Raw genomic sequence first — 21,099 nt, forward strand, 5'->3', positions numbered from 1 at the left:
TGTGGAATCTGAGGAACAAAGCTTGGGACTGTAGCTGGTGGTGAATTCATAGACAGTCGACGATAGTTATGAAATTAGCATTGTACTGTCACAGATGGTGGCTGTCGCTGCGGGTTCGAACACATGGACAAGCAAAAGCACAGCAATTGGTGATCCGTCGAAACCCGTACGTACACTTCAACACGTGTGCACCCGTGGAGACGCAAACGCATCCGCCGTCTGTTACATCAGTCAAGCGCGCCCGTCGGGCTGGAGAAATGTTGCACGGACACGATGATGCAATAATGTCATGTTATGGATCAGAGTCATAAATGTAGGCCAAAGATGCTGATGTCGCCGCTCTCACCGAGTAAAATAAATGTCTAGAGTGCACTAGAAGGATCCTACTTGCAATATAAAATGTGACACAATCCCAAGAGTTAAATGCATTTTTATTGGGAGCTTGGAGGTCTTCAAGTTTCCCTACCCCACTCTCATTTTGCCGTCTTTTCCCCTTCAATCCGCTCCCTCTCCTTTCATGAAGCTTAATTGAGAGGAAGTTATCGTAATCTATACGTGTCTCCGTGATTAACGCAAATGCATTTTTCTCCACGCTCCAATCTCAGCCGCACGCACGCCATCAAAAGCGCAGGACCTATGGATGTCACAACCATGGCGCAATCACTCCCCAACTGCAGCATATACAAAGGGGAAAATAGAAACGTGGTGGCGTCGAAAGCGAGGCAGTCATCGCAGGGGGCGTGATGTGTTTGACATGTATACGTGCCGCAATAAATGGCTATAGATTGTTTTGTGCATTCATGGAAACTTCCCCCAAGATGCCGACGCGTCTTGTAGCATGAAATGGACATGATGTCGTCCCTTTAGGCTGGGAAGATGCAACGGGGCCCTAATGGCAAAGTTTCCTCTTCCCACATGGATGTGGGGAAATATCTGACAACTCTTCAGGTATGGGAATTCAGCCATGACATGTTTATAAGGGAGTTATGAAAGAATGGGAGCAAGATGTATAGAGGAGGGTGTCAAATGAAAAAAAAAAGAAAAAAAAGTGGGTGTGCAATCTGAAGTGAAGATCTAAAGCTGCCATTTCCTGATTAAACCAGTAAATGTAATATATTGTATGCTACAAGGTATCCACCAATTGTTCATGTATACAAGAGCTTTAGAGAAACTTTGGCATTTTCCTTCTCATTAAAATCAAACTCAGCAAAGGCCTGATTAGCAGTTGTCTCTGGAAGATGACCCGAAATGAACACAATTGTGGTGTGAAACCCAACGATAGCCAAACGGGAAGCAACCTGAAGCTCGGGTCGTTGCTCGACACAAACTGAAGAGCAAATGGTTTAGTTTATGAATGGCGTGACTCAAAAGTCATTGACTGACACTTATTTTCTGTCGAAGAAAATAGATAGATGGCTAATTATTAAAACAACAAAGACATTGTATTGTATGTACCATAAACTTGGAATGAACCAATCAGGTCTTAAAAAGAGGGTAAATTGTTATTTGGAGTGATGACTGTAATACAGACACGCACCCGTCCGAGTGGTGCAGTCCAATTATACTGAAAAACACTGATATAAAGAAATACCTCTCTGACAAAATGTTATTTTTGCTACAATTTCTTGTATTGGATCTTGGTCCAAGATGAGTATTTTTTACATTCGCGTCGCCATTAATTTATAAAAATCCTTCTCACTCAAAAACAAAACGTTAGTCCAGGTGCATTTGATGCTCACCTGAAATGCACCACTCTGTATGTATGAAAGTTTAATGAGCGTGTGTTTTCAGGGTGCAATGCATCGCCGGAACCAACAACCACACAAACACACCACAAGTACACAACGTACATGACTTTGGCAGGCTAGCCTGAGCATGTGGGGGAACGCAAATAGAGAATCTGAGGAATCAACACTGAAATTAGGGTTGACGCGCCTTTCCCTCACAATCCATTTCCCCTCTTGCGACTGGGGACACCAGCAGCTAATAATCTCCCTCCATCTCTCCGCCGGGTACGAATGGAAGAAGACACGAGCAACAATACTCATTTAACTTCTGTCCATCCTCCACAAACGGAGATGTGCTCCACCGCTGACCTCTTGCACTGACGCTGAAACATCCCCAGTCTTTCTCTAGGCCTGTTAGAGAAGGAACGCCAACTCTGTTGAACTCAGTGGACAGTTTCAAATTCGATATCATTAACGCATCCCGGATGGTTACGAGGCGCACATCTTGCAGAGCGGCGAGCGAGTAAGAAGACGTGCGAGTAAAATGAAAATTGCGACAGAGCCACGGCCTGCCAACGCTCCTCTTTACAGATTAAGGCTTGACATTTGAAGTCAGAGCTGGTGAAATGTCAGATGGGTTATGACAGGAATGGTGATGGGCAGATTATGACTGACCTCTGACCTACGTCGTCCAAAAGGTCACAGCTCACAACTGTCGGCTGGCTAATGTGCTTTAAGATCACGGAACGAAAGGACAGAAAAGAATTCACAGGGAACTTTTCAGTGCAGATTGTCACCGAGAATCGACAGACCTGTCCACGAAGACTTGAACCGTTTAGTTGGTATTGCCTTGTCAATCAAGGCTCTTAGTACATAGATGGACTGACAGGAGTAGATTTACCACTTGAGATTGCGAATACTCTTCCACTTTAAGTGAGACAGCGCAGACGACAGTGAGTGGCATCTTGTTTCATTGCTAATTGATGTGTTAATTGTCTGAAACGTCAGAACAGAGCCTAGACAAGACTGATTGGAGTGGAATCTGGGAATGGCCATTACATTTCCCTTGATAATAGTAAAAGTTATAAAGCACATCAATTAATTATCACATTCTTAAGGGGGTTTCTATACCAGACTGCCAGTAGACAAGGCCTGCCCCCATCAACGGGGTCGAAACGAGTAACCATGTAAACCCATCACTCCCAGATCATGGTCTGCTAGCTGTCTCGGTCGACTAAAACATCCTCCCCCTTGAGGTTCGACACTTCTGTAGGGCAGATGGGTACGCCGCAGAAGTAAAAATAAAACCTATCAAAAGGGGGCCTCAGACTGGCTCACTTCCAACAAGGAAGACATCAACAGCGACAGAAGCGGAAGACATCTCGGCGACCCAACTAATGCGAAGACAGACAAAGGCTGCAGCTGTCGTTTAATCCGAATCTTTTGGGATTCCCAACCATTGGATCCAGTGAAGGGCTGTCATGTCAGTGTGTTACCATGGGTGCAAAATTCCTTGGAATGATCTCTCTCTGATCATGAAACCTCTTAGAAACCTGTTAGAAAAGTCAGAGATTCCGGAAAACTGGTGACCACTCACATGAGTCTACATCCCAACTGTCCTGAAAGATGCTTTGTGACAGTACTCAGGACCTAGATGCCCTTTTTGGATTTCCTGTTATGGATTCCTATCAATATATTAATCTTCAACTCCCGTCTCCTCCTGAAGCAACTATCCCGTAAGTGATACATTGAAGACAAAATAAGAACCCATAGAAGTTTCGGATTTGCCGCCACAGGATTAATTTAAAACCCTGAAGACGAAACCCATCCAAAGTACCCTGCGATACATCATTACATAAACGCGGATTAATACCCTTCATCATCGTCTGTTTGCCGGCGTGGCTCCGGTCTGCGGCAAACAGCTAATTGTTTATTATTTAGTAGCAGCAAAGCATGAAGGATGAAAGAAAGAAACCAGGGAGCCTTTAAGTGCTTTCGGTTCAGCAGAGTTCAAGCTCTCCTTGGGTGCTATGATGCTAACCAGATTACCTTCTGCCATTGCGTCAGCCTGCAGCAATATATACATACCATTAGCGCAAAACACTCTTTAATTAGGGACGTATGCAAGGCCTCTCGTTTGCCTTGGTTTGTAATCAAATACATCCATAGTCAGAGGCCATTATGGAGACCTGGAAATGCTTCACCTGCAGCAATCGCTTGCCTTCACCTATGAAATAAATGAACACATCACTGAGATTGTCCGTTTATAAGGAACGATGATCATCTGGAGCCTTCCTGAGAGAAGAAAAGTGGGGGTGTCGGTCGGGCACCCTCGCACCAAGACGAGAAGACACCGTTCGCCTTTGGGTGTGACGACTAGGAACTTTCAATATTGATTCAATGCTTCTCTTCTTTCCACGTAAGGTACAGTTTTTGACCAGAAATCAGTCAAAAGCTGGCACAAGAGACGGCATGACAATATAATTCTGGCAACGTATGTGTGTGTGTGTGTGTGTGTGTGTGTGTGAGTTGGGGAGGAAACAGTTTGCAGGAATAGCCCCCCCCCCCCCCAAAAAAAAAAAAAAGAGTGATTGTGTGTCACTTCTAACACTCCCTGTGGTGTAAGCCTTTTTGCACATAACTTGGTATATATTTTTTCCATCTGTGGGAATCTCTTTATATAAGCTACCCACAGCGAGCCAGGGAGGGGGGAGAGTCACATCCTGTAAAAAGTACTGTATATGTGCATCTGACGACAATGCCAAGTGTTAAGGGAGCTGACTGGTTGCAAACTTGGCCCAACATTTGTCATCCATGGCAAAATGTGAGAATTCGTCGCCCACTCTGAGAAACGTGTTTTTCAGACCACAGGCACAAAACGCTCCATATAACAAAAGCCCCACTCTTGGTTCAGCTGGAGACTTGACCCGAAAATGTACACACGTCACATGTAGAAAAGAACCGGCACATTTTGTCGCAATGCAAGTGCAGTGTTGGTACAAAAGATGGATTAGTTGTTGAGGAAAAAAAAAAAATAATAAAAAATCTCAAATTTTTATTGAGTGGCAGAATGTGCCCCCCGGTTAGATGTGCGCTGACGCCGACACTGTGAGAAAAGACTGAGTCCTGTAAGGGAAGCGGGTATCGGGAGATTTAAAAAAAAAAAATGGTGCTGAATTGAAATTTAACAGTCGGGGCGAATGTAAATTTGCAGCACGAATTCCATTGCGCTCTTTTTGTAAGAATTACAAAACCAAAACATAAGCACAGAAATTAAAAACAGTTGCTCATTGAAATTTACCACCATTCTGTATCCACTCTGTTCCAAAAGAGAGTTGCATTTAAATGAGAAAACAGCTTATCTCCCCTGAAGAGGCGGTAATGATCTCTGGCTGTCTGATTTTATGTCGGCACATTTACATAAAAATGTTATGCCAGGAGATGAGAGAAAAAATTAGCCTTTTTAAGGACCATTGCTAAAAATACTGTGGATGTTGCAACATAACAGCAACATGTGTTGTCGAATTCTGGTTTAAGATGCCCTGCAGCGCAACGAGTACTTTGGATCCGTCGTCGGTTTAAAAAAAAAAAAAAAAAAAAAAAAAAAACAACAGCAAACATACTAAACCTCCGAAAGAAAAGAAATATGAAAACTGACCGGATATCACTGCTGCATTGTTTATCCAATTCGGCTGCTTGTTTTGAATGCAGTTGCGGGAGATTAAAGAGCCTGAAAACCACTTGAAATCACGAGATGATCCGCAATTCATTCCCCTCTTTAATGTCGAGATTAAAAAGCGCTCTCGTGTAAGATGACTTTTTTTTTTTTTTTTTTATGGGTGGAAAATACCGTGGAAAATACATCCTTACATTGTGGGACAAACAATATTGAGCCCACGTTCTTACGAGAAGTGATAGCAAATATTAAGGCCACGTTTGTCCCGGCTGGTCCGAAAGAAGCCATCTACCAGTAAAGTGAATTTGCTTGAAAAGAGATATTGTGCCGTCAGACCGGCCTCGCTTGTGTTTATTTCCTTGCCTGACGGTGCAACTCAAGGTCACCGTCCTCGCGTGTGCGCGTTTGGTGGTGGAGGTCAGTCACCGGCTCCTTTCTTTTGTCCCCCCCCCAACCTCGTTTCTTTTCTCACAAACACGCACACCATTCCAAAAGAAGCGAGACCGACGCGTGAGTGACGGGCCACGCTGCTGAGGAGAAAGAACTGCGCGTGTAAGCAGGAGTTCGGTTTGGGGGCGGACGGCGGGCCAAAACCTATTAATATGTCTGAGCCTGCATCTCCAAATCTTGTTACTCTGGACTGATGCAACAGGAATGCAATAGGACCTCCCCCTTCTCTTCCTCCTCTCATCCATCCTCCCTCCCTCCCTCTTCTCCAAGGCTTTCTCTGCCTCTCTTGCCCACTTACTCTCCACCTGCACTATCGCAGAGCTTCTTTCCTTGCCTCTGGACACACTCTATCTCCTTGCATTGTTCCAATTCCCTTCTGAAACTCTCTTTCTCTCATTCCAAATCACTGTTGCTAGGCACCCTCCAAGCCTTTTCATTCGGTCTTCCTTAAGTAAAATGTTTCACAACAGATTTCCACAATCTACTTTCTTGTAATTTGTTGCAAAGAAAGTAGAGCCTGGCTTTTTCAAGTGGTTTGGTTATGTGTTTTGGAATGTCCAGATTATGTTTAATGTTGGTCATAGGTTGGTACAAAAAATTATTTTGACATAGGTACAACAGTGTAATGTCACTAACTGCCAATTTCAGTACAAAGTACAAATAAAATGTATCAGGAGTAGCACTGAATGAAAAAGGCATCGAGAGACTGAAAATTATGATCGTTTTGAATAAATGCTTTTCTCAAAAGAGATTTTTCAACTTCAAGATACCACAAAAAAAAATGAATTGAACATCAGTACATCAAACAAAACGACGGAAATTGATAAGCATCTCTGAACTGTACTTTGAAGTGTAGCTGTAAAAACAAGCTGGATTCAAGAGGAAAGTGAAAGCAGCAAGAAAAGGGACCGTCGCAGCCAAGTGGAGAATGCGGAGTGTACTCAACTCAACTTTATTTTACCGAGCGCTTTAAAAACGGCAGCTGTGTGATGAACTAACTAATTATACGTTATCGAGGACTTGATTACGCGTCATCTGTTGCAAAGTGCCGTGCATAAGAAACTACACGGAGTAAAGTGTAGCTACAGATGGTAGCAATTTATGGCACCCATTTGGAGTAATCCCCACCCATCTTTCCATTTTCTTTCGGTTATCCGGGGGTCGGGTGGCGGGAGGGGCGACCGAAACGGGGGAAGCAAAGACTTCCCCTCTCCCCAGCCACATCGTCCAACTCTTCCGTCAGGATCCAGAGATATTCTCAGGCCAGTCCAGAAAAAAAAAAACAAAAAAAAACGTCTGTTGTGGTATCCTGGGTCTGTCTGGGGCCTGGTCGTGCATGTAATACCTCACCAGGAAGGTACCAAGAGACATCCGAAACAGATGCCCAAGCCACCTCATCTGGTTCCAGCTTGTAATGTATTGTCAGTAAAAAAAAAAAAAAAAAAAGGAGTATGGTTTGTCATAAAAAAAAAAAAAAAAAAATCCCCAAATAGTTGAATCTGTGAATGTCAAGTCCATTTTGTTTTTGTATCACATGGCTTCTTGAACAATCACTTTACAGGCCAACTATTGTTATTGTTGTCAAAATTCTATGGTGAGCCCCTCAGTGATTCCGCCCCTCCTCTCCTGTAATGAACCTTCTTTTCAATTTGAACAAGCCCTGATAATTTTGGATGAAAAGAACTGATCATCCAAAAGTTGAGAGCGCAGGTATATCCCCATCACGGCTCCGTGTGTTGCTAATGTACGTTGGCTGCTATCTTTTAGGCTCCATGTCTAGCCAGAGCCGTGTCAAAGGCGTACTGGTGACACATCTTTCTTCCCAGTGGGATAACTGGTCCTTCTTCTTCCTCCTGCACTTACAACAGACTTTGCCTCTTTGCCTGGATCCTCACCACTGCAGGGATTTTGGTAATTCTCTGTATTCCCAACATGGATTGCCAGGGTTTTCCTTAAAGCACAAAAATCCCCCTGTGGTGAGAGCGTATGTGCAAGCCACCATCCATTGTCACAACACCCCAGGACCACTGGTCTTTCTCAGGGGAGCGGGGGGGGGGGGGGGGGGGTCTTGTCTCCCTTTGAGTTGGGTAAGTTATGAAGAGTGCCATCCCCTTCTGCAATAATAATGCATGGACAGGGTTGACATTGGTGAGGCCGAGATCATTTTTTATTGATAGCAAAAACCCATATGCATCGAGTTCCATTGTCCTGGCAGAAAATCCGACATTTATTAATGATGAACCACTTCATCATGTTTGCAGAGGCTGTGATTAAATGTGTTGTTTTATGACGATGGCGTAATTGAAGGAAGGCGCGATAAAACTTGCCTCGGGGTTTCTTTCTTCCTTTTCAATGGCAGAATGTATAATGGGGGGGGTAAGTAAGAGGTGGGCTGCAGGAAATAAGACTCGCCTTACAACTCCCTTGGCACTACTGCAATGCCGCAGCCCTTGGATTTGGTATGTGAGCAGGTATCACACACAGCAGCTGTAAATTGCGCCCTGTCTGGGAAAATCACTGGAATAACGCGACTCCAAAAGTCATAAATCTGGCTCAAATTGGTCTTATATGCGGTCAAATAAAGCATTGCTGTGCCATTAGAATGTCTGCTCACTCCTGGTAGGACGGAGGGATGCGGGGAAGCAGAAGGAATAAAAAGAGAAGAAAAAAAAGAAGACAAACGTACCATAATTTTGGACATGCATTAAACATGTGTGAGCAAGGAATCGTGTTGTCTAGCTGCACTCACAATAGAAAAGGCAAATAATTGCAAGTCAAGCAAATCATTTTCTCAGCGTTGCCTTTCACGTAAAAAGTCGTAAAAATACAAAAATTGCTTAAACAAAAGAAACTCTCAAAGTACACAACTTCATTTTTTTCCACATTGTTATCCAACACAGTGCTGCCTTGAAATGTGAATTTATTTCATTCTATGTTTGTATATTAAAACACTTGCATCTCATATCATATATGTCCGCAATGAAATGTGCACCAGCCCACGTACAGGTTTCCCAGAGTTGCTCGCTACTCAGCATTTTAACAAACCAAGATTTTATTTCCACAAGTGAAGTACATTTATCAATAGGAGGGTTTGCTGGCATGTTTCCCGATCAAATTGAGAGACAGCTGCAATGTCTAACTAATTTTCTTTGAAAATGTATTTGCCTGTCATTGCTTAAAGTGGTAGAATATAGCACCGGGCTACGCTGCTTAGGGAAAATTTCAATCTGCGGGAACAAAATGAACCTGAATCCAAACCAAAGCTTGACTTTTTCTTTGGTCCTGGCCACACCCACAGTGTGGTGTGGGGAAAAAAAAAAAAAAATTCCTCGATACCGTTGCCATTGTCCTGTAGAGACGCGATAACTTACGGCTGGGGGTATTTGGTTAACGAGGTGCCCTGTCCTCTCCCGATCGGCTCCACCCTCGGCAGAGGGAAGGAGGCGGCGGCCGCCCCTGAGTGCCGAGGAATAACATATTCATTTCTCATTACGGCGAGATTTTACGCTTCAGTCTCACCCGGCCTCGCGCACACACATCTCCTTCCACCTCTGCCTTTGACTTTACTGTACGTCTGCATGTGTGCGCGAGCGTGTCAGGAGCCGAGTCTTCAATTATTCACCCATGATGGCTTTTCAACTCAAGACGATCCCCTGGCTCTGGCTTTGCCCCCCCTCATACTGTGCTCTCCTTTCCCCATCTTTCTGCCCCCCCCAACACCCGCTTTACTCACTCTTTTCTGCCTCTTTTCACTCGTCTGCCTGCCTTTCATGCCTCAAACCTTCAATCCTCCTCTCCCGCTGCACAAGCCCTTTCGCTCCGCATCCCTATTTACATCTTTGGCAAACTTCAGGTATCCCGCTTGACAAGTGATGGGTGTGCGTCGCTCACCCCCCAACCCCCCCCCCCCACCACCACCACCATCACCTCCACCCGCCCCGATCCCGCCAACCTAGCTCGGCGAACTCTCCACCTTCCGCGCACACACAATTTCCTCTCATGTCAGGGGGAACCTGTAGGCATCCGTGTGCCACTTTTGATCATTGCGTTTGCCGGGAAGCCTCATCGCCTTGCTCTCCCTCGGAGGCAAGCGGGGGAAAGAAGAAAGGAAGGCAGAAGAGAGCAAAGTAATTTCAAGTCTAGGGAGCTTCTGCGCGCGGCGGAGGAGCCGAGTTGGCACATGCCGCTCTCAGGCAATAAACAAAACCGCTTGACAGACCTGTACTGTTTTCGCGCCGTCTTCTCGAAATGACAAAACTTTTTGTGTCAGGTATTTGGAAGTAATTGAAGAGAAGGGATGTAAAAACGTTTGTTGCGGTAATCGCGAGCAGATGAACACAAATTCTACATATAATATTAAAAGGCAACATTTGGAAAATTGTCTAATCGGTCTCTAGAGTGCCTGCACAACCAAGAGTGAAATTTAACAAGTGTATTGTGTCTGAAATGGTGTGTGAGTAAACTTCTGCCCTACTGTTATGAAAACAGTCACAACCACAGAAATAAATATATTGTTCGACAAATCTCAAACTAAAACATAATTGAAATAAGAAATGGGAGTTTTTGGTTTTGTCAACTGAAACAACAGCGACTCAACTGGGATTTCGAACGTGTTATTATGAGATTATGGTTTCTGTACGCACTTAGCCAGTAGACTGATGTGTGCGCTAAATGGCGCCTTGAGGAACACCGCATACCGTCTTTTGAGAGAACAGCCACAAATTAATGAGAAACACTTTCAGAATGCCCAACCCCAAATGCGTCATTACAGCCCAAGGATAACAAAATAAATGAAAAAAAAAAAAAAAAAAACACCAAAACAATACAAGTTATGCTGATGTGGTCGTCTATGGACAGTAGCTCTCATTTCCCATTACGATGTCCATGCACACACTTTGTTACATTCTGAACTCCATTTAATGACCCCTGTACTGCCGTCCAGGAATTGCACATAGCCAACACCCGTTTTAGCGCAGCGGCCCATCGGTCAGTACAGTCGCAGTCAAGTCCTAAAGGCTTGTTCACATGCACATTTTGGCTTGGCCTGAACATTTTACGGGTGAACGGTCGTACATGCTGAAATGGTTGTTAAGAGCAGGATTTCTGCCCATTCAGACCAGAGCTTCATCAGTCGCTATGTCATTATGCCGCACAAACACACGCGCATAAACGTCAGAGCAACACACTAAAGTGTTGCCTTGTGTGTTTTGGCAGGTCACGCGGAGCCTCACAGGCCAAGCAAAGTTGGCTCAGCGAGGGTTGCGAAAACCTCACAGCGCAAACCTACGGTCATTTAAACACATAAACGTCCAACTGCGGTGCAGTTCACGTGCAATTACGCACGTGAACGGCCAGGAGGTAAGCGATGCCGTGTCACCGCTGCTGTCAATGCCGCGTTACTCGTCATCACTCGCAATGAAATGCATATAGCTGCTGCGGGCTTTTAAATATAACAACACTAACGGGCTAGTCATGAAATGGATGATTTTTAGTATGTTATTAATGAAAAACGGCAGCCGGTATGGACCCATCTGTTTTTTCCCCACCACAAAACATGATTTTGACGTATATGGCTTTTTGTCATTCCCGCCATGAAAATCCTCTTAAGGGATTTGTTTTCGAGAAGAAGCAGGAAGTGACGGACAGGACAGTAGCGCACTCAAGCGTTCTCGTATGATTATACTAGTTTTACCTGCTGGAAGGTAGCTCATTGTTCCTTCGTGTCAGCCAAAATGCCGGCTCGTAGCATTGCTGGCTATTGCTCAAACACTCGGGAGGATGGATTTACCCTTCATAAGTTTCCAAGAGACCCGGTTCATTGTGAAAAATGGATTGCACGGGTGCAAAGGACGAGAGCTTTGTGGGTTCCAAATGACGGGTAGGTGTGTAAACAGCTACTCAAAGAAACAATCGCTGGGTGGGAGGACGTAATTCTTTTGGAATGTAACAAAAGACACGCGTCTGTAAGTCAGGTGCTAAAAGTGTCGATGTACCCTCCGGCTCCGTGTCTGCCAATCACGGCTTCAGCCGGGGTGGATCATCCACGCCACGCGGAGGTTGTTTGGCCGCTTGTGGTTTGGCCGTGATCCGGATATCATCTAAATATGGCTCGAAACAATAGGGTAATATTGCCCCTGTCACTTCACTCGATTTTGAGATGTTCTCTTCTTTGAAAAGAGCTTCCGTGTCCCATAGTAGGCGGGCGGACGAGCCACCGCCAAAGCCGTGCCTCGCGGACAGGCACGGCTTCGGCCGGGCTGGCTCATACATACTGTCTGGGAGTCTGTTGTTAGTTAGAAGTGATCCGCATATCATCTAAATATGGCTTGAAAAAATAGGGTAATATTGCTCCGAACAAATCACTCGATTCGATGTTCTCTTCTTCGAAAAGAGCTACCATGTCTGAAGGGGCGTGTCCCATAGTAGGGGGTACAGCGTATTTTTAATGGCAAACGTCCGCGGTAACGTCACGGGCAGTAGATGGAGCCAATATGGCGACCACTTGGATGTCGAATGACACTTCCGCAACTTTGCGCATGGATGATGACATATTCATTTTTTCGTATGGACATTGAAGTGAATAATGTATGTAATGTATTTTTCATTTCAATATCTATTTTTGAATGTTTATAGGGATAACACTTGGGCTTTAAGTACACTTGTACAATTCAATAAACAAGACGTACCAAAAGGCCATCTTGTTTTCTTATCCAATGTTTCAAATATTTTATGGTGCAGTTGAGTTCTGTCCGAGTACTAAACACAAATGACGTTAGAGGGAAACATCTGATGACTTTAACAAGATCAAGAAAAGAAATTGGAGATGAACACAATTGCAATGTTCTACAGCCAAGCGAGCGTAATCGAGCAAGCTGCTCGCGGGGGCACGGATGCCACAGATAGCCCGATTTTTGGTGAAAGTGATTCAGTCTCCGCAACGAAAGAAGGACTCTGCGCCTCTCTGTTGGCACGCCTGGCGCAATGTGGCAGACAGATGAGTCACGAAGAGTCCCGGCGCTCTACGACAGGCTGCGGAGACGAGAGCCAGGAGAGGCGCAGCGAGAGGTCGGACAAAAGGGGAGGACACGATCGAAAAGGGAGGCGCGGGGGGGGAGAACACCTGTCTGCTTCTTGGAGGATTTTCTTTTTGACTGCTATTCCCCCGCAATGATGTCATCTGTATGCTTTGGCACTTGCGTTTATCTCCCGAAAACAATACATTTCGTTGGCGCCGGGCAGAATTCTCCCATCTGTCTGACCAAACAATGACCCAAAAAAAATGTTGTCAAAGAGAACAAGCCAATTTTAACCCTTGAGTCAATTCGTAAATGTATACTTCAAAGTCTGTATTTTTACTTCTGTACTTACTTTTTCCAAAAATTTGCCCTTCTAGTTAAATACCGAGCGTGAGTAATGTATGCATTTTCATATTTTTTTTTTGTGCCGCCTCCTATTTTCTCATCAGCTGTTTACATTTTCTCCGTCTCTCGTGCCGCCTGACCCGTACTCAACTCCAGTGATTGCATCACCGCCGAGGCTTTGTTTCAGCCTCATTGGATTTCCTCACTGTTGTTTGGGACTTCTTACCTCATTATGTCTGCGCGGAGGGCGGGGCGACTTTTTCTGCATGAGTGTGCATATGTGAGAATGCGATTATGTGCACTCGTGTGTGTGTGTATGTGTGTGTCTGCTCTTTCTAATCTTAAGGGAATGTGAATATGTGTTTCTTTTCCAGCCTATGGGCCGACACGACCGAAGATTCCCCGCAGGACCTACACACCCTGAAACCTCCCGTCACATTTCTCCTGTCTAGCTACCTCTCTCCAACACCCCCCCCACATCACCCCTCTTTGCCCCTCCTTTTGCCCTCTTTAACCACGACACTTTGAATCAAGCAGAAATTAATGCAGATGATGCATTCAGTGTCTCATTGTTTCCTTCGCTCTGCAGATGGATATCGAGATGACAGCGACATGGGGAAAACTCCTGACGTAAAGCTTTTAGGGCCGCCGCGGGGTGTTTGTACTTCCTGTTAGCGCATATGCAAATATGTATTTAGAAGTCCTCAACTATGGGCCCCATGTGCTGATGTTAAAAAAAAAAAAAAAAATCCTGTTTGCTGCCGCTTCTTTTACATTTTCCTGTGTGTGTGTGTGTGTGTGTGGTGTGTGTGTGTGTGTGTGTGTGTGTGTGTGCGTATGTACATGTCGCACAGTAATCCACCACCTGGAGGGAGCAGAAAGGGGTTATGGGTAATATACGAGTTGCTCTTTGATTGATGAGCCAATCAGAGTTGCACAAAGGATTTCATTAACAACAGACAACCTGGCCCAAATCAGCGGTCGTCCACACATACTTTATCAACACTTAGCAGTAGAAACACATACACACAAACAAATCCAGAGTCACTTTTTGCAAGTGTTCATCGGCCAACGTGTTCCATCTTATCACAAAGTCAGCAGCAATACTGTGTTCATTTCATCGGAACGGGGCCAAGGGCAACCGTAACGCTTTCGGGTCATCGCTTCGCTTTTGGGGAAAAGTCGCTGCCCCAGAATCAAAACAAAGCACGCATTAATTCTTCCCCCCTGCACGTTGTCGTGTTTCTCGATCACGCGGCATTTGATAAGAGTCCAACGACTTGGCGGAATAACAGAAAACAGACTGAATTGCTTTATTTGAAAGTAAATTAGTTATTAGGTCCCATGAGCCCTTTGCGCCATTCTTTTCACCAAGCTTCTGTATGTGTGTTAAATCACACTCGTAAAACAATACACAATGCAAGGTTGATGGGCAATACTTTCTCATTAAGGAGACAGGGGTCTTATTATAATGTGTGTGTGTGTGTGTGTGTCGGAGTGCTTCGTTATTATTGATTGCAATAATAAGATATGTGGACGTACGGATTATTTGCATCCCTGAGCAGAGTTATTGTTATTGGGGAGGAGGTGGGGGTGATGTGATTACGACGGTCATATCTACTGTGCCTGAGGTGAGACGCTGTCTGCAAGTGTGTGCGTGCGCGGGGGCTGGGGGTGGGGGGGCATCGAGGATAGTGACCGAGCCAAAAATCGCATACCTGCGCCTGTCCTGCCATTTTCGTAGCCATCTCTACTGTATGTCTAATTGGCTCGAGCCAATTCCACCTCTGGAATCTATTTAGCGCGGTTACCAAGGTGACGGCATCCGCCGTCAGCCACGCACCAGACAACCATGTCCGCGCGCGCACACAGCGAAAACAGTGGGAAGTGTGCAGGCGCGCCAATCCCTCTTAATTAGCTCCATCTATTAGCGGCAAATCCGCTAATTAAAGCCGAGTCAAGACACGACCCAAAGAAACGCTATCTGCGCCAGCCAGATGGAGGCCCAAACGAGGAAGGGACCCAGAAATGACAACAGGCACGCACGCATACAAAGACGTTTCAATTCAAGGACATTGCATTGACGCGCAGTCGGTTGTAGGGCACCTCACCAAGAGCTACTCGTCCGAGGAGCTTTGGCGCCGTCTGTGACGTGAACGCAGGAAATGTAGATGATGACGCAAAGTTGGAGGAAAAGAAAGATTTTGCTACAAAACAGCGAGCGGAGAAGAGAGCGCCAATGACGTGCGACACGGAAACAGGACTTTCATTGTAATCAGATACTACTGGTGTCCACCCTGTCATTATAGATTAATCATTGCGTTTTTTTTAGAGGAGGCTGAAACTGTGACTAGTTGCAGAATACAGATTTACACTTTTCTTGCATGATTTCTGCCATTTTCCGTGAGGTTGGATGTTGCCAAGCTCATCATGAAATATCACTTGATCAATTGCTTCATAAATCTTAAGTATATGTAAAGCGATATAACACATTCAGCTTGCAAACTGAATCGTGTTGCTGAATGAATATCCGACACGTGCGCATACAATTGCCAACTTCTTCTTCTTTTCCTTTCGGCTTCTCCCGTTAGGGGTCGCCACAACGTGCCATCGGAGATGAAGGCAATTTTACGTCGGACGCAACCCTTCTGCATTTTAGCCAGGGAGAGAAGCTTACAGCACCTGGTATTCCCAGGCGGTCTCCCATCCAAGTACTAACCAGGGCCAAACCCGCTTAGCTTCCGAGAGCTGACGAGATCAGGCGTTCTCAGGGTCACATGGCCGTACGCCATACAAATGGCAACATTAGCCATAAAATGTCCCGCCTGTCAATTCCCAGCAAGCTCACATACTTTCCCGTTTTCCATGTTTATAGTAAAACTATGTCTTAATATTTTTCTGATGTGCTTTTTTGCGAAAGTGGATGTAAATTCCACATCCATTTGAATGTGTTCCAGGACTTCTCTTCTGTTTTGCCAAACTGGTCTTATTCTTTGGCGTAATAGCGCCACCTGTTTCTTTCCAAATCACTGGTGCGGCTCTATGGTTTTATTTATTCAAACAAAACAATTGTTTTAAAACAATATTAGTCATAGCGAAAGCCCAAGGCCGCCGAGAGATGCTCTGTAAAAGGTTTTTCCATTTAAGAGAATACATCTTTTCAAAGGAAACACCTCACCAATGTTGGAGAAAATATGCAAATTGCATTAAAATGGAAGGGTTTTACATTTATGCTGGGTTTATTTTGTTTCGTGCAGCGGGCAAGCAAAGACGAGTCCCCCCCACTGCCCCCAAGGTGTCGCGCTGTGATTGAAATCTTGACATTGATAAATGGAACGAAGGCCTGCTGCGAAGCTTTTCTGTGAGGTGGATCCCCCCCCGCATCCATCCCCTTTCCTCACCCCTCTGTCCATCTTTTTAAAGAGAGACGAGATGAATGGGAACAAACCGAACAGCGGGAGACAAAAGGAGTCATCAAAAATATTACCGGCGAGGGAGATGAGGAACAACAATGATTGCAGACGTCGTACAAATATGCTCGCCGCTTTCAACCGGCATCGCTACAGGAGGCCGCACATCAATTTAAAAACGACTCACAATTTCTCCAAGAATCATTACGGGAGTGATCTGCCGATAAGTTTGTCTTGATGTTGTTTTCATGACCGATTTTTGCATTTCAGTTTCATTTTAGTCGTGGTAGACTTCTTCAGACGGCAAACTAGCTGAGAAGCTCGGGTGCTTCGACACAGTTAATCAGCAATCAATCACACTCAACGCAATTCCTGGCAATCACTGAATCATTTGTCCTTTTTTGAAAAGAAAGTCTTTTAAAATAACATTCAGCTCGCTGTGTCATTAAGTTGAGGATTTTGTGTGATTCAAGCATGTGGATGTGAATGTGAATCAAATTTTCCCAACACAGCGTACAGCAGATGTATACATGTAGTGAGGTGTTATAACAACTACAGAGATGCAATACATGCATATGTTATCATAATGTCCGTGCAAAGTTATTAGTGGTGATCATTTTCATTCAATGCGGCCAAACAGTCCTAAACGCTGACATCTGGAACTTTGGAAAAACTGTGATGAATCCTAGAGCAAAGTCATTGGTTGACTGATTATAATCAGTCCAGTCAATGTGTTGCATTGATTATCTCGTAACGCAACTGTAATTAACAGGGGCACTTGGAAGTTCTGGTTTTTTTTCTCCAAGTTATTTTTTTTGTTACAACCCTACCTAGAAAACAATACAACGAATGAGGGATATGGACCTAGCCCTGTCACAAACAGCAAGATTCCAGAGTAATAGACATCCACATATAAGATTTGTAAATTTGTACATATAGATGCCATATGATGGCTGCAAATCACTTTTTTTTTTTTTTTTTTTTATGTTGGACAAGGCTACGGCTCAGCTAAATGAAGTGCCTCCCCTCACTTCGACAACTGGAACTGAATCACTGGTTTTCCATTTGGCGGGCCATCCTGAGTAAATTCAGATCTGGTTTGCTCTTACAAGCAATTCAGATCAAGGGATGCACGGTTATGTATCAAAATGTGGCAATTTTGCCTTTTCCAACATAAAAACTAAACTGACTTCTACTGCTCAGAGGCAACGGGGCCTAATGATGAGAACGTATTCCTCACGGACTAATAATTGTGGAATTTGAAGTGTAACGTGTCCCAGTATGCAACAGGCCTGACATCCTCCCTGGTGACCGTGAACAGAAAACGGCTTCTTAATGTCACTGCGGGACACTTTTTCGAGGCTATTTTCTGTCTTGTCGTATCTCCACTTTAGTTGTCAGTGGGAGAAGAAGGGACGTAAAGAATGTTCGGGCAGATTATAGGGAAGGTGAGCAGACACCTTCCTGCCGCCGCTGCCGCGCGCCTCCTCGAGTCTGATGAATGTTGAGAACCTTTCAGAGACTTGAGAATTGTTTATCATGCAGCCTCGCCGCTCTGTCTAATGGGCTGTGCGTCGGTGGCATTTATAAGGCACGTAGCATTCAACACCGTTGAACATGACCCGTCGTTCACAAGAGAACTAACCTCCGAGCGGTCACCGACGCAGAAAGAGGGGTGAGTGAATCACACCAGGTTGGAGGGAGCGGGGGGGAGTGGGAGGGGTCAAAGGTATGTACCGTCTCCCCGCCGAGCCTTTTCAATTCTTTCCACTCCATTGCTTCGGCCCTCCCCTTCTCTTTTCAGCAGACACAGCTGCACTCAGTCGCTCCCCTCAAATCACCGTCTCCATCTATAAGACGGGTAAAAAAAAAAAAAAGAAAAAAAAAAATCAATACAACACCAAACAATGGCTTATAGGCCTTAGGGTGCAGCGTGCAAAAAGGTCACTGCTATACATTATGTATGGTGGCCAGCTAATGGTCAGTGTGCTCCCAGACAAATGGACTGTAAGCTTCTCCCCAGTGCGGCGAGTCCACCGGGTGTGGGGAGGGGGGTTACATGCGTACACGTACAACAGCATGGCTGCCTACTGGCAGAATTGGATGTAAACAAGGGTGCGTAATCACCGCCGTATTCACACGCACGCTCCCACGTTGGCCTCGGTTTAAAGCCCTCGATGATGGGCACGCGCGCATTCACAGGCACGTTCACGCAGGCGCACACGCGCCGTTTGTCACACGTTTCATAATTTATCCGGACCCGGGTTCAGAGAGCGCCACGGATATTTATATTTTATATTCCTTGTGATGATACACGGCAACTTTTCTTCTTTACAGAGTGCGCCATTGTAAGTATTTTGTATTCTTCTTCGACAGGTGATTTATTATTAGGTGGGTGTTATTTTAAATATTCACTCAATTATTAAAGCTGATGAAAGTTTAATAATTGCAGAACCTCCAGGACCACATGTGAAGGTAGCTTTTTTTTTTTTTTTTTTTTTTTTACAGGACTACTTTTTGTTTCTCAACATAAGAGAAAACTTCCTTGCCTTGGTCAAAAACAACACAAACACACACACATTTAAAAAAAAAAAAATCCCACCAATCAGGTGGTCCTACCAGCTACCATGCAACCTATGGTAGCAGAGTACACGGTGACCACGGCAACCAAAAAAAAAAAAAAAAAAGAAATGGAAAGTAACGGAAAAAAAATGAGGTGACTGAATCCACAATTATTGCCAGCAGTATGATATGATAATTGCGTGGACATATTAGCGGGATTCTTTGTACAGGAGAGGCGAAACAACACGACGTGTGCTTGCGTGCGGGTGCATGTGCTCAAGACAAAGTTTGACCTTCATGTAGTAATGCTGGAGTTGACACAAGCACGTCTGCACTGGGACAAGAGCTCAGGTTTAACGGGCATATTGAAAAGGTCAGCGCTGTCACTCAAACTCCCTCACACACACAAAAGATGCACACCACCCCAACTAAAGTGTGGAAGTGGACGTCCACGCACACACACAGGCCCTAAGACTTGTTGGGCGCAGAGAGAAGGGGCACACTCCAAAACTGCTCACCCTGTCAAATGAAAATAAACCCTCTGCTCATTTTTGTTAAGAAACAGATTGAGCAGCTGCCCCCCCTCCATAAAAAAAACTCAAACTGGCAGGTTATTGCCCCCCCCCCCCATGATGCCTCCCTCATTTCTTTAGTCTTATTCAATTTCATCCTCCTAATCCTTCCACACCCACTCACAAACAAACCCAGTCAGGGTCATTGGTGAATAAAGTTGTTTTGGTCCATGTTTGGAATTGTGATTGGCTGCTGTGTTGCTAACCAGAAAAAAAAACATTTTTTTTCTCCCCCCTCCCTAAACTGCTCCACCTCCCCTCCTCTCATTGATCCCACCCCCACAACAGTCCTAATCTTCCTCCTGATTGGATGCTCCTCACTTTCCTTCCTCAACGTATACTTTTCAAGCACACAAGCTGCTGCTTCTACTCTGTTGACACATGCCGGCGTATTCACATCCTCACCTGCAAGTGATATCAGATTCCCCAAAAAATTACCAGTCTATAACATTTTAAAAAGTATCCAAGGATACAGGACAGGGTTGTAAAGCGAACGGACGGGCGGGCAGGTATATGAAAGTGCAAGTCCACAGATGTTTCTTCCAACACAAGTGTCACTCTGGCAAACACATTCCTCTGTAATAGTCTGTCGAAGGTGTTAATTTATTTCTTTTTGCCTCCCCCTTCACGCCGCGCATCCCAGAAGACACTGAGTTCCTAGCGCCACGCGGAACGTTCTCAGTTTTCATGCCGCAGATGAAAGGTAACTTGCGCGACGAAAACGCCGAAAGCAGCAATATGTTCTATTTTTACGATAAAAATAACTGTTTCAAAGTCGTTTGGGTCCTATACGGTTTTGTGTCATTTTGCCTGGCGTGCCTGGACTGCTTATTTTAATAAGTTGGACCAGTCTGAATATCCGCTAATATTACACGGTGGTGCAGCTGGGAAAGCCTCACAGTTCTGAGGACCTGGGTTCGTTCCCAGTCCTCCCTGTGTGGAGTTTGCATGTTCTCCCCATACCTGCGGGGGTTTCCTCCGGGCACTCCGGTTTCCTCCCAAAACATTAATTGGACACTAAATTGCCCCTAGGTGTGATTGTGAGTGCGGCTGTTTGTCTCTATGTGGCCTGCGATTGGACGGCAACCAGTTCAGGGTCTACCCCGCCTCCCGCCCCTTGACCCCCGTAAGGATAAACGGCGAAGAAAATGGATGAATGGATTACTGCGGATGTGTCCGCATTCATGGTTTGCATTTAAGGCAGATGTCGTAGCATTTTATTGATACTCACGACAACTGGTTGCCAAACTCCGCCCACTTTTCCACTGAACTTTTTTCCCCCACAACTTCTAGCTTAGTGTAACGCTTTTTTTTTTGTATTGCAGCTGTAAAACACATGCA

General features: G+C 45.0%; 1 protein-coding gene and 1 pseudogene across 10 annotated transcripts in view; both read right to left on the reverse strand.

Annotated features, from left to right (window-relative positions):
- The window catches only part of sox4a (SRY-box transcription factor 4a), a 224,487-nt gene that overhangs the window by 150,191 nt on the left and 53,197 nt on the right, over window positions 1-21,099 (reverse strand). For 6 of the 10 annotated variants that reach the window (XR_009794504.1, XR_009794505.1, XM_061816298.1 and 3 more), the window contains one exon: window positions 18,362-18,474. The exons of 2 other annotated variants lie outside the window; for them this stretch is intronic. The gene's annotated coding sequence lies outside the window, so the exon portion shown is untranslated. Of the gene's footprint in view, window positions 1-18,269; window positions 18,475-21,099 lie in introns of all 10 variants that reach the window. 2 more of the 10 variants (XM_061816274.1, XM_061816318.1) reach the window with 1 other exon arrangement.
- On the reverse strand, window positions 15,885-16,003 carry LOC133504314 (5S ribosomal RNA; annotated as a pseudogene).

The sequence above is a fragment of the Syngnathoides biaculeatus genome, chromosome 1, assembly GCF_019802595.1.
Source record: "Syngnathoides biaculeatus isolate LvHL_M chromosome 1, ASM1980259v1, whole genome shotgun sequence".
Lineage (NCBI taxonomy): Eukaryota > Metazoa > Chordata > Actinopteri > Syngnathiformes > Syngnathidae > Syngnathoides > Syngnathoides biaculeatus.